Source organism: Schistocerca gregaria, chromosome 3 (assembly GCF_023897955.1).
Source record: "Schistocerca gregaria isolate iqSchGreg1 chromosome 3, iqSchGreg1.2, whole genome shotgun sequence".
Taxonomy (NCBI): Eukaryota; Metazoa; Arthropoda; class Insecta; order Orthoptera; family Acrididae; genus Schistocerca; species Schistocerca gregaria.
Window position 1 is genome coordinate 394,663,324 of NC_064922.1, and position 22,157 is coordinate 394,685,480.

Consider the following 22,157-nt stretch of genomic DNA (forward strand, 5'->3'; position numbering starts at 1 on the left):
GAAGCTTTGAGGTGTTTATGAATATGATGCTAAACAAGAAATATTTATTGGCTGCATGGTATGCTACCAAAAAAAGCGGAGATGCCTCTGTTTTGGAAAGTAACATGGCTGTGACTGGTAGAAAAGGAACATTGTTGCATTGCTTCTGTAGTTTGGTGTTACGGTGAATGAAGCCTCCAGCATTCATAATGTTTATTATTTATTCTTCCCTGCAACTGTCCCGCCGTTTGTATAGCATTTTCTAACTTTGAATGAGTGGAAATTGCTGGAGTGCGCTAGTTAGAGAATGCGCACGTAGAACAAGAAGCTTCTAGATTATCATGGTATACATGGTTCTGATCACAGTACATTTCGCGATGGAGATGCTTTATCCACACCCCAGACCAATCAGGATAAAAATGGTGCCACTAATATGTATGTATGTATATACACACAAACAATAATTTTAAAAGGTAAATATAGTCAGAAGAGTTAACGTTCAGTTAATCTACAGAAATTTTTCAAAGACGAATTACATTCATGGATCAGTGCACTTAAGTCGACATGTGCACCGTATGAAACACGAGTTAATCAATGGAAATAACATCAGGTTTCAAGATAAGACTATCACGATTGACACCGCTAAGCCTATTGAAGAGTGGCTGACGAACTTTCATATGAACGCTGAGCAGTTTTACAAGTCACATCTATTGTCTCTTCTGGATCACTTGTGATCTTAGTACGGCTAAAGCACTGACAGTGTTAATAATCCATTCTATAATTAAAAGCGCTCCTACGGTTTATCCTTGTCGAAAGTCGTTTAAATCTCTGGTCTGAGTCATGTGCACTATCCGATCAAAAGCATTATGTCAGGTATTAATGGACATTAATATGGTGTACGTACATTCTTCGCCTTTACCGTATATAGGCTTGAACTCTGCTGGAGACGCTGTCAAGGAGATGTATAAATGTCTGTGGAGTAACGGCCAGACCATTCTTACTCCTCGTGAGCCGAAACAAGATGAGTGGTGTTGGATGATGAGATGTGGAGCGAAGTCGACGTTCTATATGGTTCAGGTCAGGACTCTGGGTATTCCAGTCCATTTCAGGAATGTTATTAACAATAAACCATTGACTCACAGCTATTGCTTAATGACAGGGCGCATTGTCATGCTTATACAATCATCGTCTCCGAACTGTTCTTCTACAGGACACAACGCTGTAACATGTGTTCATTTTCTTCTGCATATAGGGTTTTCTTTAGTGCAATAAGCGTACCAGAACCTAATCATGAAAAATTCACTCGTACCGTAAAACTCCCTTCTTCGGCCCTCGCAGCATTACAGATGATGATAGCCAACGTTCTCCGGGCATTCACCAAACCCAAACCCTTCCATCGTCTTGCCACAGAGTACAGCGTGATCCATCACCCCATATCACCCTTTCCAGGATCAGGATCCCCTGCAAGTACCATGACAGTTACGCGGGAGGTGATAAAACTAGGATTTTATGGTCGAGCGGCTGCTGATAAGCCACACATCACGCCGGTAAATGCCAGACGACGCTTCGCTTGGTGTAAGGAGCTTAAACATTTAACTGTCGAAAAACGTTGTGTGGAATGACGAATCGCGGTACGCAATGTGGCAATTCGTTTACAGGTTGAGAGGATGGACAATGCACGGTGTACGTCATCTGCCAGCGTGCATAGTGCCAACAGTAAAATTCGGTGGCGGTAGTGTTATAGTGTGGTGGTGTTTATCGTGTACGGGGCTTACAACTCTTCTTGTTTTGCGGAAAACTGTCACAGCACAGGTCTACACTGACATTTCAAGCACCTTCTTGCTTCCCACTGTTGAAGAGCAATTCAGGGATCGCGATTGCATCTTTCAACAAGATCGAGCAGTCTGTGTCAGAATGAATACACGACAATAACATCTGGCCTGCACAGAGTCCTGACCTGAACCCTATAGAACACATTTTGGATGTTCTGGAACGCCGACTTCGTGTCAGGCCTCACCGACTGATATCGATACTTCTCCTCCGTGCAGCCCTCCGTGAAGAAGTGGAAGCTGTCGGTAATGCTAAGGGTGGGCCAACACCATACTGAATTTCAGCATTACCGATAGAGGGTGCCACGAACATTTAAGTCATTTCAGCCAGGTGTCTGGATACTTTTGATCACATAGTGTACATCTCTCCATCATTACTGAAAACTTGTACCATCTTGTCAAAATACCCTGTTTGGAGAATGTCCGATGTGTGTATATAGACCAAATTTCGTAGTAATTCACACATTGACATCTCGTGGAAATCGGGTTTTCTGCCGGATATCAGCGTCTTCCAAACACGATATTTCGACGTCATTACTTGACGTCTTCATCAGGTGTTCCCTGAGACTGGCTGCTTGCTGGACCGGGTCGCATGTTTATGCCTGCCCGGTGCCTGGTGTTCTGTTTGCCGTTCCCTACTCGGTCCGCGCCCGCTAGCCGCGCTATCCTGCCGCTCTAGGTGTTCTCTATTCCGTCCGCGCCCCCTCTGGCCGTCTCCAACTGCGGTCGTGGCCTCCTGTGTTCCCTTCTCGGTCCGCACCCGCGAGTGGCGCTCCAATGCCGCTCTGGACGTTCCCTATTCCGTCCGCTCCCGCTCTGGCCGTCTCCGACTACGGCTGAGGCTTCCTGGTGTTCCCTTCTTGGTTCATGCCCGCAGTGTGCGGATGTCTGAGGCTCGTTGTTGGTGTTGGAAACATATTTTCTCCGGCATTCCTTCAGCAGTTCAAATGCCGGGTTCCATGCAGTGCTTAGCTGGTATCCTGCTCCCCGGTTAATCAAGTTTTGTGCCATCTTTATCTCTATAGATTCAGTGATGACACTATCCCAGAACCTGGGGGTCTGGACCATGACCTTGGTGTTCTCATAATCCATGGAATGTTCCAATTCTAGGCAGTGTTCTGCTACTGCTGATTTTGTGGCCTGCCTTTTGTAGCCTGCCAGGCTACTCGCTGAGTAGCAGTCAAGGGTTGAGCATCGCTCCTCTGACTCGCGAACTGTCAGCCATAGGCCCCCGCTTGTACGGGTGACACACCAGGGGTATCTTCGGCTTTGCTTTTATTAAAGCATCGGCGGGAACTCAGTCAAGGTCTGCAGTAAGAAATTACGGCGGGCAGGATATTTTTTGGCGACGCCCGACAGCAGAGTTGTCGTGTTTTCTCTTCTAATTGCGGGATGTCGAGCTCCAGTGGTGCCTTGGGGTCGAAGCGGTCCACCGCTGTCGACAAAAGGCGTGTCTCCTTGTTGCCGCGTGCTCCGTCTCCGGCGGTCTCGAGCACTTCAGCTGCCGCAGAGCTAGGCTCTGCCCCCCCTCCAACCCCACCCGCAAGGATAGTAGGGTCAGCAATGCAGCCGGGCCACCTAACGGTGTCAACGAAGGCTGTATCTGGCACCCCACTGGCAGCAGCCCCACTCTCCGCTCCGGACATGGCGAGAAAAACATAATGCAATCATAACCGCCTCACAGCTCTCAAAGTGGACGATCATACACTATGGCAAGCCACCAAACAGTTTACAAAAAGACGTGCTAGGATGCCGCCACTGCATGGCGAGCGGGGACTGGTCTACAGCCATGCTGGAAAGGCCAACGCCCTCGCCGACTCCTTCGAGAAGCAGTTCCAAGCGGCGGAACCCCAAGATGAAGAGCATGATGAGGTAGTCAGTCGTCAACTGACTGTCTTCCTCAATGCCGATGAGGACCCAGAGGACGAACCCATACTTTTTACCCCCGAGGACGTGGCAAGAGTAATTAGGTTCCTCCCTACAAAAAAGGCACCAGGGCACGACAGTGTCACCAACTAGTTAGTCAAAAATCTCCCACCCACAGCAATCACACACCTCGCGAACGTCCTCAACGAGATTACTCGATCCTGTGAGTTCCCAGCTTGCTGGAAACATGCGGAAGTGGTCGCGATACACAAACCAGGAAAAGACCCTTTATTCCCGCAGCACTACAGGCCGATTAGCCTCTTACCAACACTCAGCAAGATCTATGAGCGCCTCCTGCTAAAACCCATACAGCAACGTATTACCAGAGAGCAGCTCCTACCGGATTTCCAATTTGGGTTTCGGCAGAACCACTCTGCCCCACAACAGGTCATGAGAGTTTTTTGAAGCAGCCACAGAAGGATTCAACCACAGAGGCTACTGCAGGATAGTGCTACTAGATGTAGCCAAAGCCTTTGATTCAGTATGGCATAGAGGGCTACTCTACAAGTTGTACACGCAAGGATTCCCCGGAAGCATAGTTAAGCTGATCAAAAGCTATCTCATTAATAGGACTTTCTCTGTCAAAGTCGAAACTGCCACCTCCACCAAAAGGCGTATTCGTGCGGGGGTGCCGCAGGGATCGGTCCTGTGGCCCGTTTTGTATAGTTTGTACACCGCGGACACTCCAACAGCCCCCCTGGTGCACACTGCACAGTACGCTGACGGCACAGCCTTCTACACGAGAAATGCGAACAAGGACCTGGTCATCCGTAGGCTACAAAAGGTTTTAGACGACACAGAAACTTGGGCCCGTCGCTGGCGCATCACCATCAATTCTGAGAAGACGCAGGCAATGCTGATTACCCGTAGGCTCGGAAGGCGCGAACCTCCTCAACGTCCTCCCCTCCATCTTCACCTAAATGGAACCATACTCCCCTGGCGCAGAACCGCCAAGTACGTTGGCGTAACCTTGGACTCTCGTCTCACGTGGAAACCCCACGTAGACGAGGTCCACAGGAAGGTCTGCGCCAGAATGTCCATCCTATACCCCATCCTGAACTCAACCAGCTCCCTTCCATGCCCAGTAGCAGTAAACGTGTACCTGGCCCTGATCCGGCCAGTCATGGAATATGCGTGCCCTGTCTGGGGATACGCGGCAAAGCAGCACCTGGACAAACTTCAGAGGCTGCAGAACCGCGCCCTCAGGAGGGCATTGCACTTACCCCTTGGGTTCCCCATAGACGACCTGCACGCCGCAGCTGATATCATACTATTGAGAGAGCGCTTCCAAGATCTGGCAAGGGCTTCCTACGAAGGCTCTTCCAGATCAGGAAATGCCCTCATCCACTCCCTAGGTCGATACGACATGTCACGCGATAAACATAAGCGCCCTATGACGATCTTCGACGATTAAGTCGAAGAGGAAACCCCAACACCCAATCCCTAATCCTATTCCTTCCCTCAAAACACCAATCATCTCGCCTACCTCAGGCAAGTACCAGACACAAACAGAACAATCATCACAATATCACAGACACCAGAAAAATCAAAGAAAAATCACACACACACATTTACAGGGGAGTAAATGCCGAAAGGCTACAGACTCCCACCTCACATTTCCCCAAAGAGGGAAAGTACAAGATGAGAGCAGCAGCAGCAAGCAGCCAGTCTCAGGGAACACCTGATGAAGACGTCAAGTAATGACGTCGAAATATCGTGTTTGGAAGACGCTGATATCCGGCAGAAAACCCGATTTCCACGAGATGTCATCAAATCGCCGGGAAAGTCTAAGAAATTACAATTCACACATTGTTAAAGATAATGGAATAATTTTTTCATCGGGTGATACCGGGATAACTAATTTTTAATATAGCTAAGTACACAAATCGAAAATATGGTTTCTGCGAAAGACCACTGCCTCTTTATTCACACGAAATAATTAGTGATATCAACAAGGGATCTCAAATTTATTCCATTCTGGATCTACAGAAGGCTTTTAACACCATGCCTTGGTAGCAGCTTTTACACAAGTTGCATGCGTATGGAGTATCGTCGCAATTGTGTTACTGGATTTGTTACTTATAGTGAAAAAGGTTACATTTCGTAGCAACTCACAGAAAGTAATCGTGTAAAACGAAAGGAATCTCTAGCATTCTCCAAGGAAGTGTTCTAGGCCCTTTGTTGGTCATTATTTATATAAATGATTTAGGAGACAATCTGAGCAATCCTATTGAACTATTTGCAGATGATTATGTAGTTTAATGGCTAGCAAAACCTTCATAAAAGGAATCTGTTAAATTTCAGTTACGCTATAAATTACTCAGATTAAAAGTCTGTCAATCAAACTAAATACCTACGGATTCCAGTTACGAAAAGTTAAATTGGAATTAGGACACAAAAATTGTTGTGAGGAAGGCGAACCGAAGGTAGAATAATTGCAAGATGTAAAAATGTCTACTAAAGAGACTGCTTACGTTAAGCTTCTACGTCCTCTTCTGGAATATTTCTTTGTTGTATGGGTTCCTATCCAGTTAGGGCTGACAGAGGAGATTGAAAGAATTCAAAGAAGGACAGCTGGTTTTGTAGTATTCTCTAAAAAGCGGAGAGAGTGTCGCGGATATGATACACGGGTAAGGGTGGCACTCATTTTTCAAAGGCGTTTTTCGTTGGGCCGAAATGTTTCACGAATCTTAAATCACCAACTATTAGCTACTAATCGTTGACTCCCACTTATAGAGAGAAGAATGATCATCGCAATGAAATAACGGAAATCACAGATTTCATGGAAAGATCTAAACTTTCGTTTACCCACGTGGCACTCGAGAGTGGAACAGTAGAAAAAGATACTGTCAAAATATTATGTGCGAACTGCAGAGTAGTCATGTACATTTATTAAGACCATTAGATAATTCTGGGAAATAATATTACATTGATTAATAATGCCTGTTAATGATTCTAGTAAAAACAGGTCTGAAATACAAATATTTATCTCAATGTCTGACATCAAAATGTACTTTCAGCCCCTTTATATATTTATGTTGTAACAATGTACGTAAAGTACGTTTTGCCAGCATCACTGGTTTTAACTCTCATCATATCTCAGGGCAGTTTTTCTGAGGTTTTAATTCGATAGTTGACAAACCTTGTATCATAGTGCTTCTCGTTTCAAGAGCCATCTTAATACGCTCAAATAAGTCTTATAATGAGAAAGAAAGAAGTATGCTTAAATATCATGGTTTATATAAAAGTTACGGGTGTTATATATGATCTTGCTTCAGAAATTTGTAAATTGTCAGTTGTGCCCACATTATGTGGATTAGGCTTTATAACAGAATTTTACTAGAACTGTAGTTCGTCACTGTATTTGATAGGAAAGAGAAAAAAAATATTCCCATCTCTGCGGAATTTAACATGGCTCACTAAAAATGTAGGAAAATTGCTTTTCTCATTAAAAACAAATTGCAGAAAGCAGGGCAAATGAGTATTAAATAATACTTCGATAACTATTTGGAAAGTAGTTATTATTAACTAATTTACTTCATTGTCATCCATGAAGTGTCTAATGACTTACTGGTCGCGGGCACACTTACCTGCTGCGACATGATCAAATGGAGAAGACAAGAAATACTCAGGAACGTAAAGAGACATGGAATCACTACTCTTGACAACGTATCATCAGACAGAAAATGTGAAGATAAGCACCAATGAATGTTTTACGATTCCCGGTTGTCATTCTCCACTGGTGACACTGTGAGGAGCACACGATGTAGAATGTTGCTGCAACTACGCACGCATTCACATCCTTCTGATACTAACGTGCGCGTATCGGGAGGACCGAATCCATATTTGACAGGCGTGAGCAGGAACTATCGATTTCATTGCCGTGCTCTCCTCTCCCGCGTAATACCACAACGATAAGCTGGCCGATAAGAAGGCCGTCCTGCTGGGGTCAACGACACTTCACGCGACACATGTTTGTCTCCCAAATGGCGACGTGTCGGCGTAAAGTATTTTAATCGCTGCTACTTTTTTCCTTGCACTTCTCATAATACCGTGAGTAAAGGTGACGTCGTTGACGGCTTTGTTGATCAACAAACATGACAACTGAGTCGCAAATATTTCTTTTTTGTTTATTTTCGTTGTAGAAGGTGTAATAAAACTCACACTCTTCTACTAGACCCGTTTCTAGCAAAAAGGAACAGCTGAGAGGCAGGTTTCCTATCTACGATAAAGGGCAAGCGTAAGTATGTAATTCCACCTCAGTTTTCCCCTATATTCTCATGTTTTTATTTATTTTCCTTATTTATGCTATGTTGCTTTATCTTCGACAATTTTATCTCATAATAATTTAACTAATTTGTGGAGTGAAACAAGTGGTGAATGAGTTAGTTGCAGTTGCCAATACGTTACTTGTTCTCCGTGCAGTTCATAACTGCAATTGATAGGTACCCGTTTGTAAAGAAGCTAGTTAATGTACTTTAATCGTATATACGATAATTCCTTTATTAACAGACATTAGCCTTCTCACTAGTTTCTCTTTTCGATACTTTGTTTTACACGATTAAGGTGAATATAACTTTGAATCAATTAGTCATCTGACCTTAATAATCAGTCCTGCCGCTGATCATTTAGCGTAATAACCGCAACTGATAATTTATTTGACTCACATTGTGATATATATCCTTCGTCTAGTGTGATATCTTAGAGAAGTTGTATAGCGACTACCGCTTCGTTTGTCTGAGATAATCATCTTTCGTTTCTGGACATCGTGCAAGGACATGTTATACACTACACAGGGTGATTTTTCTAGATGACTGCAAACTGAAGGAAACGATACATGTGAAAATAAGGATTAAAGAAGGTAATACGGCTATTTGGCCGGAAATGATTATCAGTGGGGGTACTTCCATTTGAACGTGAAGATCTTTGCCAGTTAGCCCTACATCAGCACGAAGTAGGTGGCTCGCCAGCACGGATAAGCCAGGCGATCTTGTGGGACATTCTCTACAACTGCCACTGTCCGTATGACGTACAACCCGTGAAGGCCTTATTACTCACGGACTTGCCTCCGCAGCGACGGTTGTATTGCTGGTTCGTCGCATAGGCCACCACCGTGCTAGAATTGCTGTCACCCTTTCTGTTCATAGATGAAGCTACATCTACGATGGGAGGTATCATCAACTTTCACAACACCAGCTGTGCGCTTTGGAGAATCCCCATGGCATGGTGAGAGTGATCTATCAGTACTAGTTCATAGTGCGGTCAGAGCATTTCCATTCCACGGGTGTGCTCTTGTGTATGGTTTCAGACATTGAAACCTATAGTGTCAAAGATCTATTATCACCATCTTCCCGCTTCTCACCCCCTTGGAAATCATTTCCTGTCAACATGTCCTTTTCTTCGCCTGAAGTTTGTCGCCATTCAGTAAAGTCAGCCGGTATATTGCGAGGCGTAAATATGCTGTATTCTGAATTGCAACTTTTTCTGAGGATAAACGAGTGAGTTCTTAATATAAGCACCGCCTTTCGAATTTTGTACTTGTATTAATAAAATCGTTCATATTTTATTGTTGTAGAAAAATCTACAGACGAATCTCTATCATTTTCTTGACAAAATTGCCATTTTCCTAGGAACATCGAACGTAATCCAGCGACGTAAAGTCAATATAGAATGCTACAGTTTGAAAGATAGGGAAGGTTCAAATCGTTCAAATGGCTCTGAGCACTATGGGACTTAACATCTGCGGTCATCAGTCCCCTAGAACTTAGAACTACTTAAACCTAACTAAGCTAAGGACATCAAACACACCCATGCCCGAGGCAGGATTCGAACCTGCGACCGCAGCAGTCGAGCGGGTCCGGACTGAGCACCTAGAACCGCTAGACCACCGCGGCCCGCGATAGGGAAGGAAAGTATAGTTACACAGACTGATTCTGTGATTATGTTAAAACTTTCAGGGATGATGAAGGGTAAATGCTTCAGTTGCAGTTTAGGAACTCACTTCCGGAAACGACCGAGTCGAAAGGTATAAGCGAAAATTTAATCAAGTTCCACCTTAGCCTCGATCAGCAGTCAAACTAATGGCACCAACTCCCGAACCCTGATCATGATGTACAGAATACAACTATCCCTCGCAATACCAATGAGCAGGGTGGTACTTAATGCTCACCTTTTGAAAATATTGAGATCTGGTCAGTTAATTTCTATTTTAAAGTTTTGAAAAAAAATTAATGAATGCTTCTGCCAGGTTCTATAAATGTTTTAAATTTTTGAGTTAAACATAACCAAAATTTTAAGTCTTACGAGTAATGTCGCAAGCAGCGAGAACTCTTGCCTGGAGATGCTCTATAGACTTTTCACATTTCCCCAGAAGGAAGAATAAAGCGGCGTGAATCAGATGAATGCCTAACCACCTTTCAGGGAATGTCTGCCACATCTGGAGCTTGTTTGAACGAATAAGATGGCTCTTGAAACGAGAAGCACTGTGATATAAGGTTTGTCAACAGTCGAATAAAAACCTCAGAAAAACTGTCCTGAGATTTGATTAGAGTTAAAATCAGTGATGAAGGCAAAAGGGAGTTACGGTACTAACAGATAAAGGCGTTGAAAGTACATTTTGATGTCAGACTTTGAGATAAATATTTCAGTTTCAGAGCTTTACTGTCAAGTATTTTACTACAATCATTAACAGGCATTATTCATCAATGTAATATTATTTCCCAGAATTATCTACTGGTCTTAATAAATGTACATGATTACTGTGCAGTTCGCACATAATACACTCCTGGAAATGGAAAAAAGAACACATTGACACCGGTGTGTCAGACCCACCATACTTGCTCCGGACACTGCGAGAGGGCTGTACAAGCAATGATCACACGCACGGCACAGCGGACACACCAGGAACCGCGGTGTTGGCCGTCGAATGGCGCTAGCTGCGCAGCATTTGTGCACCGCCGCCGTCAGTGTCAGCCAGTTTGCCGTGGCATACGGAGCTCCATCTCAGTCTTTAACACTGGTAGCATGCCGCGACAGCGTGGACGTGAACCGTATGTGCAGTTGACGGACTTTGCGCGAGGGCGTATAGTGGGCATGTGGGAGGCCGGGTGGACGTACCGCCGAATTGCGCAACACGTGGGGCGTGAGGTCTCCACAGTACATCGATGTTGTCGCCAGTGGTCGGCGGATGGTGCACGTGCGCGTCGACCTGGGACCGGACCGCAGCGACGCACGGATGCACGCCAAAACCGTAGGATCCTACGCAGTGCCGTAGGGGACCGCACCGCCACTTCCCAGCAAATTAGGGACACTGTTGCTCCTGGGGTATCGGCGAGGACTATTCGCAACCGTCTCCATCAAGCTGGGCCACGGTCCCGCACACCGTTAGGCCGTCTTCCGCTCACGCCCTAACATCGTGCAGCCCGCCTCCAGTGGTGTCGCGACAGGCGTGAATGGAGGGACGAATGGAGACGTGTCGTCTTCAGCGATGAGATTCGCTTCTGCCTTGGTGCCAATGATGGTCGTATGCGTGTTTGGCGCCGTGCAGGTGAGCGCCACAATCAGAACTGCATACGACCGAGGCACACACGGCCAACACCCGGCATCATGGTGTGGGGAGCGATCTCCTACCCTGGCCGTACACCTCTGGTGATCGTCGAGGGGACACTGAATATTGCACGGTACATCCAAACCGTCATCGAACCCATCGTTCTACCATTCCTAGACCGACAAGGGAAGTTGCTGTTACAGCAGGACAACGCACGTCCGCATGTATCCCGTGCCACCCAACGTGCTCTAGAAGGTGTAAGTCAACTACCCTGGCCAGCAAGATCTCCGGATCTGTCCCCCATTGAGCATGTTTGGGACTGGATGAAGCGTCGTCTCACGTGGTCTGCACGTCCAGCACGAACGCTGGTCCAACTGAGGCGCCAGGTGGAAATGGCATGGCAAGCCGTTCCACAGGACTACATCCAGCATGTCTACGATCGTCTCCATGGGAGAATAGCAGCCTGTATTGCTGCGAAAGGTGGATATACACTGTACTAGTGCCGACATTGTGCATGCTCTGTTGCCTGTGTCTATGTGCCTGTGGTTCTGTCAGTGTGATCATGTGATGTATCTGACCCCAGGAATGTGTCAATAAAGTTTCCCCTTCCTGGGACAATGAATTCACGGTGTTCTTATTTCAATTTCCAGGAGTGTATTTTGACAGACAGTTGATCGAACCACTTTTAGGATCTTTTTCCAGCTGTACGAACCCTCAGTCAAAAGTGAGGAGAGGCTCAAACATTATGAAACCACATCCGTTAACGAATGTTAAGAGGTATAAGTTCAAAGAACCTGAGTAGAACGATAAACACTGTATACACTGGTACATTTAAGCAGGGAGGGAGAAGAAACGGTCTGTCCAAACGTTAGTGGTATTGTGCGTTGTTGAGAATTCTCATCGGCCCAGAGATGACTATTGCGACTGTTTAGCATTCCGTGTCTGGTGAAACAGGCTTCATCCGTGAAAAGTACAAACGCAGGAAAGGGAGAATCGACTCTAAGGCACTGTAAGAGCCGTTGGCTGAACACAGTGCGAGGTCCGAGGCCAACAGGCGCCTCATCCACTCAAACAAGTACTACATGTTCTAAGTCGACGCTGTACGTAGTTCGTCCTCGGTGGCTGTACTGCGGTAGCAATTGCCCTGTTACATTTAATCGTTGGAACTGTTTTGGAAACATGCATACAGTTGGTCCTGTACAACCTTTCCGCTTCTCTGCTGCTTACATTTGCTCCTCTATACCTGTAAATCATGTCTGCAACTTCCAGAACCTGGTAAATGTCGATTTGGTTAGGGCTGATCGACGTAAACGCAGGCTGGAACCCACCACAGAACTGACGTTGTGCACCAGGACTGCTCATGTCAGTACATAGTACGCCATCTGCATAGGATTAGGATCGCACAACTAAAGCTGTCAGGTCTGCCAGAACATAGGAAGTTTAGTTGTAAGGCAAGGGGCAATCGCATACCATAAGGGAGAGTGTCGTATATTTTACCCAAGAAATTAATTGTGAGAAATCTTTATGCAAAAGTGTGCTGGATTTGTTGAATGCTGGCTAGTGTGATTACGAAAGTGATATTCGACACTAATTGAAAAGTTTTAAAAGAATCAGACTGACTTTGTGGGTGGCTTTGCCACTCTAGCTGAGACGCCGATCAATCACTTTAAGTCTGAAACAAAACAGCAATGAATAGCGGTGCATGGGAGCTGGTGTGACTGTACCAAAACTAACGAAGTCGATTTCGTCTGGTGGAAATAGTATGGCTAGTGTTTTCTGGAATGCAAGGTTATTCTTATTATCACCTTGCAAAGTGTAAAAGAATAACTCATTGATAATTCCCACGGCTTGTAACTAAATGGATGGGAAATACATGAGAAACGTATTCGATTAAAAAAGAAGTAATTCAAGCCAATGCTACCGCACACGAAATTGCTTTACCAATAGGATAACTGAAGGACTTGAAAGTTCTACTTTTCGGAACGTCCACGATATTCAGCAAATTTGTCACCAACCGATTCCATTTATTCCAAAATCTAAAAGGAATTTTTTGCTGGAAGATATTTGGAATGCAATGAACAGGCAACGGCAGCCGTAGTTGCTGTAATGCGTCCCTTCTATCAAGTAGCCATAAATCTTTGGCAGATATACATAATGCCTACAGCTTTCTTACAGATCCTACCACATGGCAACATTCCTTCCTCGATACCCACCAAGCCATACGACATTACGGTACCGCGAATAACCGTACAGCTTCTGCATTCCTCGTTCCTTATTTGTGCTTTTAGGGTGAACAAGTAATTCTCTCTGCTATATACTTAACCAGAGTTGTGTTTTTAGAACGACAGTGGAAGCAGCCCGTATTTCCTGTACAAGAACATGATGGCTGGGAACCTACGGAAATGGCCTAGGGTGATTTAGTTAGACACACAGATGACGTCATTACACTGTTGGGGTAGAAGAGAATCTCCAAGAAACTGGGAGAAGGCAACACGTATGAAAGACAAGTAACAGCCTCTACCAGTGGCGGAGAACTTATCAGTTCTGATCAATGGCACAATACTGATTTAGGCTGGACTCCCAAAAGGCACCGCAGCGGCGAGAATTAAGGATGAGATAGGGCTGCATACAAAAGAAATGAGGATTATCTGGCTGATCTACCGAGACTGTTGCACAATCCTTCCACTGATGGTCATTCAACGGCATCAAGACGCCTAGCGGACAACGGTCTACTGCCTTGACCTCGGCGAAGTTTAGAACGCTGCCCGCCAGAGGCCTCTGAATTGGTGATGTATCAGCGCAAACTACTACGTTCAGAGGCCCAGGGTGAATAATTGACGTAAATGTAATGTTGCAGCCAGGCCAAGCGCTCTGAGATGTTGCAGCCATTTTTTTAAAAAATTTCCTTGTTTTACTGAAGATACAATAAGATATTTTCCTTAATGTAAGTGGTTCTGCATTAGTCACAACTGCTCCAGATACTCCGTTCCCAATTCCACTGCTCTGATCGATTTTGCATTACCTTCTGGCGCCCAGAAATCGTTAGGAAAGCACTTATGATGACAGGAGGATCACTACAAACCTGTCGGCCGCGGTGGCCGTAGGTTCTAGGCGCTTCAGTCCGGAGCCGCGGGACTGCTACGGTCGCAGTTTCGAATGCTGCCTCGGGCATGGATGTATATGATGTGCTTAGGTTAGTTAGGTTTAAGTAGTTCTAAGTTCTAGGGGACTGATGACCTAAGATCTTAAGTCCCATAGTGCTCAGAGCCATTTTAACCATTTTTGAACTACAAACCTGGAGCCCACCGTATGGCTTGCAAAGCATAAAAAGTTCAATGAGTAATTTACAAGCCGCTAAGATTCGAGCGTCAACAGTATCAAAGTAGGTGCTCCCCGGGAAAACATCGGTCAGCCTTCAGTGACCTAACAGGACACTACATGCACCAAAACAACCGCAGAGGTAACCATTTGGAGCAAACTAAACTGGAATGATTACATAAAAGTAATTTTAGGAGAAGCAGATGACAAGCTTAGTTTCACTGGAATAATCTTAAAGAAATGCAACTCATCCACGAATTAAGTCGTTCACGAATCACCTATTCGAGCTATTCCTAAGTATTCCTCATCAGTCTGGAGACGTAGCGGCTGGATTAACAGAAAAGACAGAGCTCCAACGAAGAGCGGTTTGTTTCGCCACAGGATCGTTTGGTACGCGTGAGAGCATTACAGTGCTTATCAGAAAACTAGCGCCATTTATGAACAGAACAGGTAAACAGACGGGGAACGGAATTATGATATTGGAAGTATCCTATGAAACACACCGCGGGTAGACTTCTCAGACATAGATGCAGATGAATAATGGTACCCTTCATGCATTACCCGTAAGTTGTACACATAATTCAACATTAGTAAAAATCGATGTAGACCTAAATATTTTCAAATTAATGACGCTAAGGAGCCAAATATTTTTCGAACAATGTAAATTAAAAGTAAAATACAAAATTCTGTCTCAATGTCTACTGTAGAGAATGACTTCAACTGCAAAAGGAAGTACAGGCAGCTGTCAGTGTGCTTTCAGATGGAGTAGTTCAACCATAGATCACGTTTTACTCTCATACATGTAACCGAGAAAGGTTGGGAATACAACGTTGACATACATATGACTTCAAAAAAACTAGTGACAACATATGTGAGGTCACAGTCGCCAATGTGATGAAAGAGTTTCAGTTTACACAAAACCTGCCTAGTTCAGATGTGTTTAAAGGGAAAAGGAAAGATCAGTGCAGCAATCTCGGATCATTTTGAAGTAACAACTCGCCTTAGATAAGGAGACGCATTATCTCGTATAACTTTGAATTTAATTGTAGAAGAGATAATCAGAGAACACAAAAAGTTCAACTCCTCTGCAAAAAATTGGATGATCTATTTAAATAATAATGAAAATATTTGTTTGTGCAAAACGTTAAGTCTCAGAAAGTTCTTCGCCGTCTGTTTTTTGCTTTGAAATTTTGACTCGACATTTTATACTTACTGGAGAGCCATGTTATAGTACATGACGGCGGAACTCTGTTACCAAAAATCTCGAAACTTTCTTGACGGATTTACCTCATACTTGTACATGAGACTCTAATGAACATTTGAAGGGACATGGGCAGTGCAGCAAAAATCTCGAGAACTTTTTGACTAATTTACTTCAAATTTTTACGTTATACTCTAATAAATATTCATATGGACATACGCTACATATTTTTTTAAACAACGTTGTGCTTTCCTGTGAATATGCACGGGTTTGTTTTCTTCCTCGCAATTAGTTATGTCTAAGGTAGTAGGGCACTTGAACCATTAGAAAAATTGTTTCTTCCGCATATACCCTTTCTCATTAACAGGGTGATGTGAGAAAAGTTTACGAATTGACACGGCGCATCGGGCATATAAAGATCAGTTACCACATAGGAACCAGGGGTTCCAAAGGCCATCTGGGGTTACTAAATACCGTTGCAGTTACTTAGTCACATGCTACAAATGAACGACCACTACAGGAGTTGCTTAAATTTTTGTCCACACGCGTCGAGACACACCAAACATCGGCGCTGCGTTGAACGGCGCACCCTCTCATAGATACCTGGTGCCCCTCGAAGATGTCCTTCTGCCGCAACAACCCTGTCCACCAGATCCTCCGGCGATGTAACAGTTGTTCCATACACAAGGCCCTTCAGATACCTCAAAGGAAAAAATCGATTGGGGACAGAGCGGGTGATAGTAGTGGCCATGCGACTGGCCCACCGTTACCAATCCAGCGGACGAGAAAGATTGCTGTAAATGTGGCCTCTCTTGTCTGCTGAAAAGCGCGGGGACTCCCTCGTGCGGAAATCGAAAGCGGCGGCGAATAGGCATGGGAACAACATTCAGCGTGTCCAGCAGAACGTTTCGCAGGAAAACGAGATTCCTGCAACCATCAAGATGGTCCAGGAGAACGTACTACCCAATTAAACGGTCTCCAACGATGTCACTCCAAAGGTGGCCGTAGCGCCCTCTCGGAGCGTTTGTGAGCCCAAGTTCCTATGTGATTGCTGATCCTTGTTGTATAACCGATGTGCCTTGTTAGTTTGTAAACTTCTTGTGAATCACCCTGTATATATTTTTAAACAGCTGATTTACGTAGACATTGATCCCACCATACTTCATTCGAATCTTGAGAAGGGCAATACGTATCTAATGGACTCTCCTATCTCGACGAAACTTGCTTGTTAACAGAAGCAGAATATTTTCTTTTAAGAAATACAGTAACAGCTATTTTTTTTATGTGTTCCTATTTATGTCAATACCCATCCGGGCTTCCACCCATCGTAATCTGGCATAATACGTATTTGAATCTTCAGTAAAATAAAGAAGCATAAAATGTTGATTGGTGCATATGAACACACCATAAGAATATCAGGAAAATCTGTAATACATTTTTTCTACGTGATTCTTTCCCACGTCTAAGAAAACGTAACGTCGCTGAATTACGTACCTGGAGTTTCAGGGAAGATGCCCTTCTCTGAAATTTACAGAACAGAAAGTGGAAGAAATATTTGTTTAGATGTCCTTCTCTGAAACTTACAGAACAGAAAGTGGAAGAAATATTTGTTTAGATAGATAAACTTAAGGTTCGTTATTCTCTTTACGGAGGTACGAACGTTGTTTATTTACTGATTTTCCAGAGTGTTTCAGCAACGAGTAAGCCAATACCGACAGAAGTTTAGAGGTATACAGCATCAACCTGGATTCTGAAATACGCGAGAGACAGCATCAATCGTGAAGGAAGTGAATTACTTTTGTTTATGCCAATGAGAAGCGCCCGATAAAGGGAAAAGTGAGGGATCTGAAGTACGGATACTAGGAACTTCCTTTGTGTTCAGTAGATGTGTCCGCCTCTCTTTTCCCAAACCTAATCATTCCCAGTGGAGAGAGTTTCCGGTCCGATGACGAAACTATCGTAGCCACAGCTGGATGTGTTTCCTTTCTTACAGAATTACGTTTCAGGTGCCGTTTCTACTTACGGGAATAGCGTTGGTCAAAATGAGTTAATATACACATTGAAAACGGGTGTTTGTTGACAATCACGATAAAACAATTTTGGCTTTTAAGCGGTTATCAGGAGGTGGCTCCAACTACGGATGCTGCCAGTAACATTCGGTCACTACACCGTTCCTAGCAGCATGTGTTTTATCTCCACCTACAGATTTAACAACAAGTTTAAACTCAGCAAATGTGAAAAACTTCCCCATATTAAATGGAGACAATGGCATATAATTTCTTAAGTAACGCAATAATTTCTTAAATAATATTTCACAGCTTAATATTGTAGGATCACTAATTGTTTTTGAAAACAAAATTGGTATTGGAACTCAGTTGTTTGTGGGATGCCACCTCTGGTGTATAATTGCTTCTGCAGGCACTTGTAAGCTATTAACGTTTTTTGTGCCGTACCCAGGCCGAATTAGTTACCATTCTTCCTTTAGCTTCCTTTTCAAGCATTGTTTCGAACTGACTGCAGTTCTCCTGATCCTTCTATTGAATTCGTCACTGTTTACTCAATGCGTAAAAGAACTGGTAAGTGAGGTGGTCTTAATGCCTTTTGGACGGCTACTAAGAACACAATCTTTTAGAAGGTGCCCTGGGTCAGTATCTCGCAAAACATTAATGTCTATCTAACCCCCAACTCTTCCGCACTTCAATGAAATGTTGCTTCAGGAAGATGACATAACTCTCCTTGTTTAACATGCTGCCAATGAAAGTAGTCTCACCCATGCCAGATGGAAGAAATAGGTAGGACACACGCCTCGCCGCCCCCCCCCCCTCCCCCCCTCTGCCATTACGTATTTTGCAGTAGGCTACAAATGTTTATGACTTAATTCGTCATTTGGCTCTCCCCTCACCTGAATTTTTTCTGTCTTCAACAAGCGTAACATCATTCCGCCACTGTGACCCTTCGTTAACCTGACCCTTTGTAAATAGAGGTAGTTACGTCGTTTCACTTAGGTTACGTGTCATTTTTTGTCATTTTCCCGTCATATTCTTCTTTCACGATAACATCCCGAACGGTTAATTAACCTAGTTGCTTACTAGATTCTAGTTGCATCTGGATTGCAGTTCTATGTCCACAGAGTCGAGGATTTCGCTCCATATTTCTCACGCTTACTCGCCTTTCTCTTTCATGTAGCTTCCTTGGCTGCTCTTTTTCAGTGACAGATGCTATGCGACTTTCCTTCGCAAGTAGTGTTATTATATCCTCAACTTATGGGTCTGTTCTGCAGCTTAGAAATATCTCTGACTGCGAACCTCTTCACAGTGAAAGATGTTACATCTGTTCTACACAAGCAACCTTGTGGTGTGTGGAAGAGGTTACTTTGTAAACCACTGTCACTCCTCCTCTTTCCTGTTCCAGTCCTGAATAGCTCGAGGGAAAACCTCTGCGTGGGCTCGAATGTCTCTCATTTTATCTTCACGATCATTCCGCTAGATGATACGTTGAGTATTCTAGGAGTGTACGCTCTCGGAACTTCAACAACAAACTACGCCGTTATCCAGAACGCTGTTTGCACGTCGTGTTAGTTCACTTCCTGGCCATTATGACATTGTAAACACTGCGGCAGGACGGAACAATAACAAGTCCGCGGATAGGGAGATACAACCCACATCAGACTTTGCGCAACGTGCATTTATACGACGTAACTGTTACATGACTGAATGCGAAAAATTTGTTCTTCTACGACGCATCCAAGCTATTTTCAAAAATATGTTTATTAACATTTTAAAGTGATTCAGTTATGCTTTTTTAATACCTATCTCCCTCACTACTCTGGAGGGCCGCTTTCAATGCTGCCGGGATTAGCCGAGCGGTATCGGCGCTGCAGTCATGGACTGGGCGGCTAGTCCCGGCGGAGGTTCGAGTCCTCCCTCGGGCATGTGTGTGTGTTGACCTTAGCAGTTAAGTCCCATAAGATTTCACACACATTTTTTCAGTGCTGCCAAAAGTCAAGGCATGGCACTGCCCCAGCGGTCGCCAGTGTTCTGCTCACTGGGCATCCCATTGAGATGACCAAATCCTGGAAATCTTCTAACATGGGACGACTACATTTTTCGTATACATAAGTGAAAAACGCAGCAGGCTGACGCGTTGTATTCATTTCTCCAACAGAGGTATTCCCTGTCAGTCAACTGTGGTCTCTATATCTATAAGTCGAGTATTTGGCCGATCATGAACTTCTCCAGTACTCTATTGGGAAATGCAGCTCCTAGCCACATCAAGCACCTAGAGGTCTTCCAGAACAAAATCCTGCGCGGAGTGTTTCATGTCCCCTAAGACATTCCGCCACATTACCTCTATGCCGTGCCTGCCGAGCCCTATATCCTTGAACGGTGCGAACTTGTGGCGAGAATACTCTACAGCAAGTACGCCAACTAGGAAGGAGGAACAACTACTATGGCGCTACATCATCGGTAGTCAGCGCCCTCTGACGTTGTATTAGATCAGGACGACACCGGAGAAGCCGAGCAGTGTGTCTCACGACTAGAGTAGGCTAGACCCTAGGGCTTAGATTACGATAAGGTCGTTGTGGATTTACTGTCCCGACCGGAAGAAGCGTGCCTGCTGCTCTCTCGCTACTGATCCGGAATATTTTTGTGTACATTTCATCCAAAACCTCTCTAACGTCCAGTTGATAACGAGGCCATTAGAGACGAAGAACAAGCTCGGATTAGGGAGGGACAGGGAAGAAAATCGGCCGTGCCCTTTCAAAGGATCCGGCGTGGCATTTGCCTGAGGCGATTTACGGCAATCACGGCAAACGTAAATCAGGATGGTCGGACGCGGGTTTTGAACCGTCGTCCTTCCTCACGCGAGTCGAGTGTGCGAACCACAGCGCCACTCCGCTCGGTGTAATCACTCAACAGACGTCGAAAATGATTAAAGATAGTGTCTGACCGAATGTTAATGACAGTTCATGTAAACGTTTCCAGAATGAGATTTTCACTCTGCAGCGGAGCGTGCGCTGATATGAAACTTCCTGGCAGATTAAAACTGTGTGCCGGACCGACACTCGAACTCGTGACCTTTGCCTTGTGCTGCAAGTGCTCGCAGGAGAGCTTCTGTAAAGTTTGGAAGGTTGGACACGAGGTACTGGCAGAAGTAAGGCTGTGAGGACGGGGCGTGAGTCGTGCTTGGGTAGCTCAGTTGGTTAGAGCAGTTGCCCGCGAAAGGCAAAGGTCCTGAGTTCGAGTCTCGGTTCGGCACACAGTTTTAATCTGCCAGGAAGTTTCATCTAAACGTTGTTGGCAGCCCTGGTGGAATATCAGCTGTAATGTTCAGCAGATGGTAAGGAGCGTTGGCAGAGAGGCAGTGGTCCGTCGCATCGCCTACCTGCTGCCCGGATTGCCAAATACTGCGGCGGGCTAGCGTGGCACGCCGCACGCATCGCCGCCTTCTTCCGCCGCAGGAGGTCTCCACTCGCCGGCCGCGGCAGCCACTGCAGTGCTGTCCCGATGCGCTCGTCTTCCTCCACGTCTGCAGACCCGCACGGCACCGACGCACACTCACTCCTGCCGCGCGCGTTGCCCCTCCGGGCCGCCGCCTTTCGACAACATTACGTAACACAGGTTGGCAGCCCTGTGTGAGGACCCCACCTCGGACGCGCTAACCTTAGCGACGCGTAGCGAAACGGAGAAATTCGCGGACGGTTGGCGACACTGGTAGGCATCCCGGTTGTGGACCATTGCTTCACTGCGTGGGTGGACGCGTCTCAGGACAGGCGGCTACCAATGACGCAATCTAAGAAGTCTTCTTTTAGCTACTACAGTTGCGCTCTACCAAAGCTACGTTTCGGTAGTTTTCATACAGTATATAAATCACATAGTAAGTAGTAGGACTACCGATACTACTGGCAGCACTGGTAGGGAAGAAAAACAGTTGAATGTGTGAGAGAGAAACTGGGAGCCAACGATTTCTGTTTGCTTTTTAGTAAGAACCGCATATCGTTCAGTATTAGCCCACTGACTAGTTTATGTCTTTAAAACATATGAATTGCACTTTGTAGGTAATAAAAATTATTTTATCGCGTAACTATTGTGTTTCTATGTAAGAAAGGCAATTACTTTTAATGCACGTGCAGTGTACATGCACAAACATAAAAGAATCTATATAATTATCGTTGTTATTTTGTACAAAATACGTTCTTCATCATGATCAAAGGAAAGAGAAATGTTGAAATGTGTGTGAAATTTTATGGGACTTAACTGCGAAGGTCATCAGTCCCTAAGCTTACACACTACTTAACCTAAATTATCCTAAGGACAAACAGACACACGCATGTCCGAGGAAGGACTCGAACCTCCAC

General features: G+C 44.9%; 1 protein-coding gene across 1 annotated transcript in view; it reads right to left on the reverse strand.

The window, feature by feature from the left end:
- LOC126354562 (uncharacterized) overlaps nt 1–21,377 on the reverse strand; it is a 292,093-nt gene extending 270,716 nt beyond the window's left edge. Inside the window, exon 1 of the mRNA XM_050004305.1 lies at nt 21,185–21,377. The gene's annotated coding sequence lies outside the window, so the exon portion shown is untranslated. The remainder of the gene's footprint in view (nt 1–21,184) is intronic.
- Between the last annotated feature and the right edge of the window lie 780 nt (nt 21,378–22,157).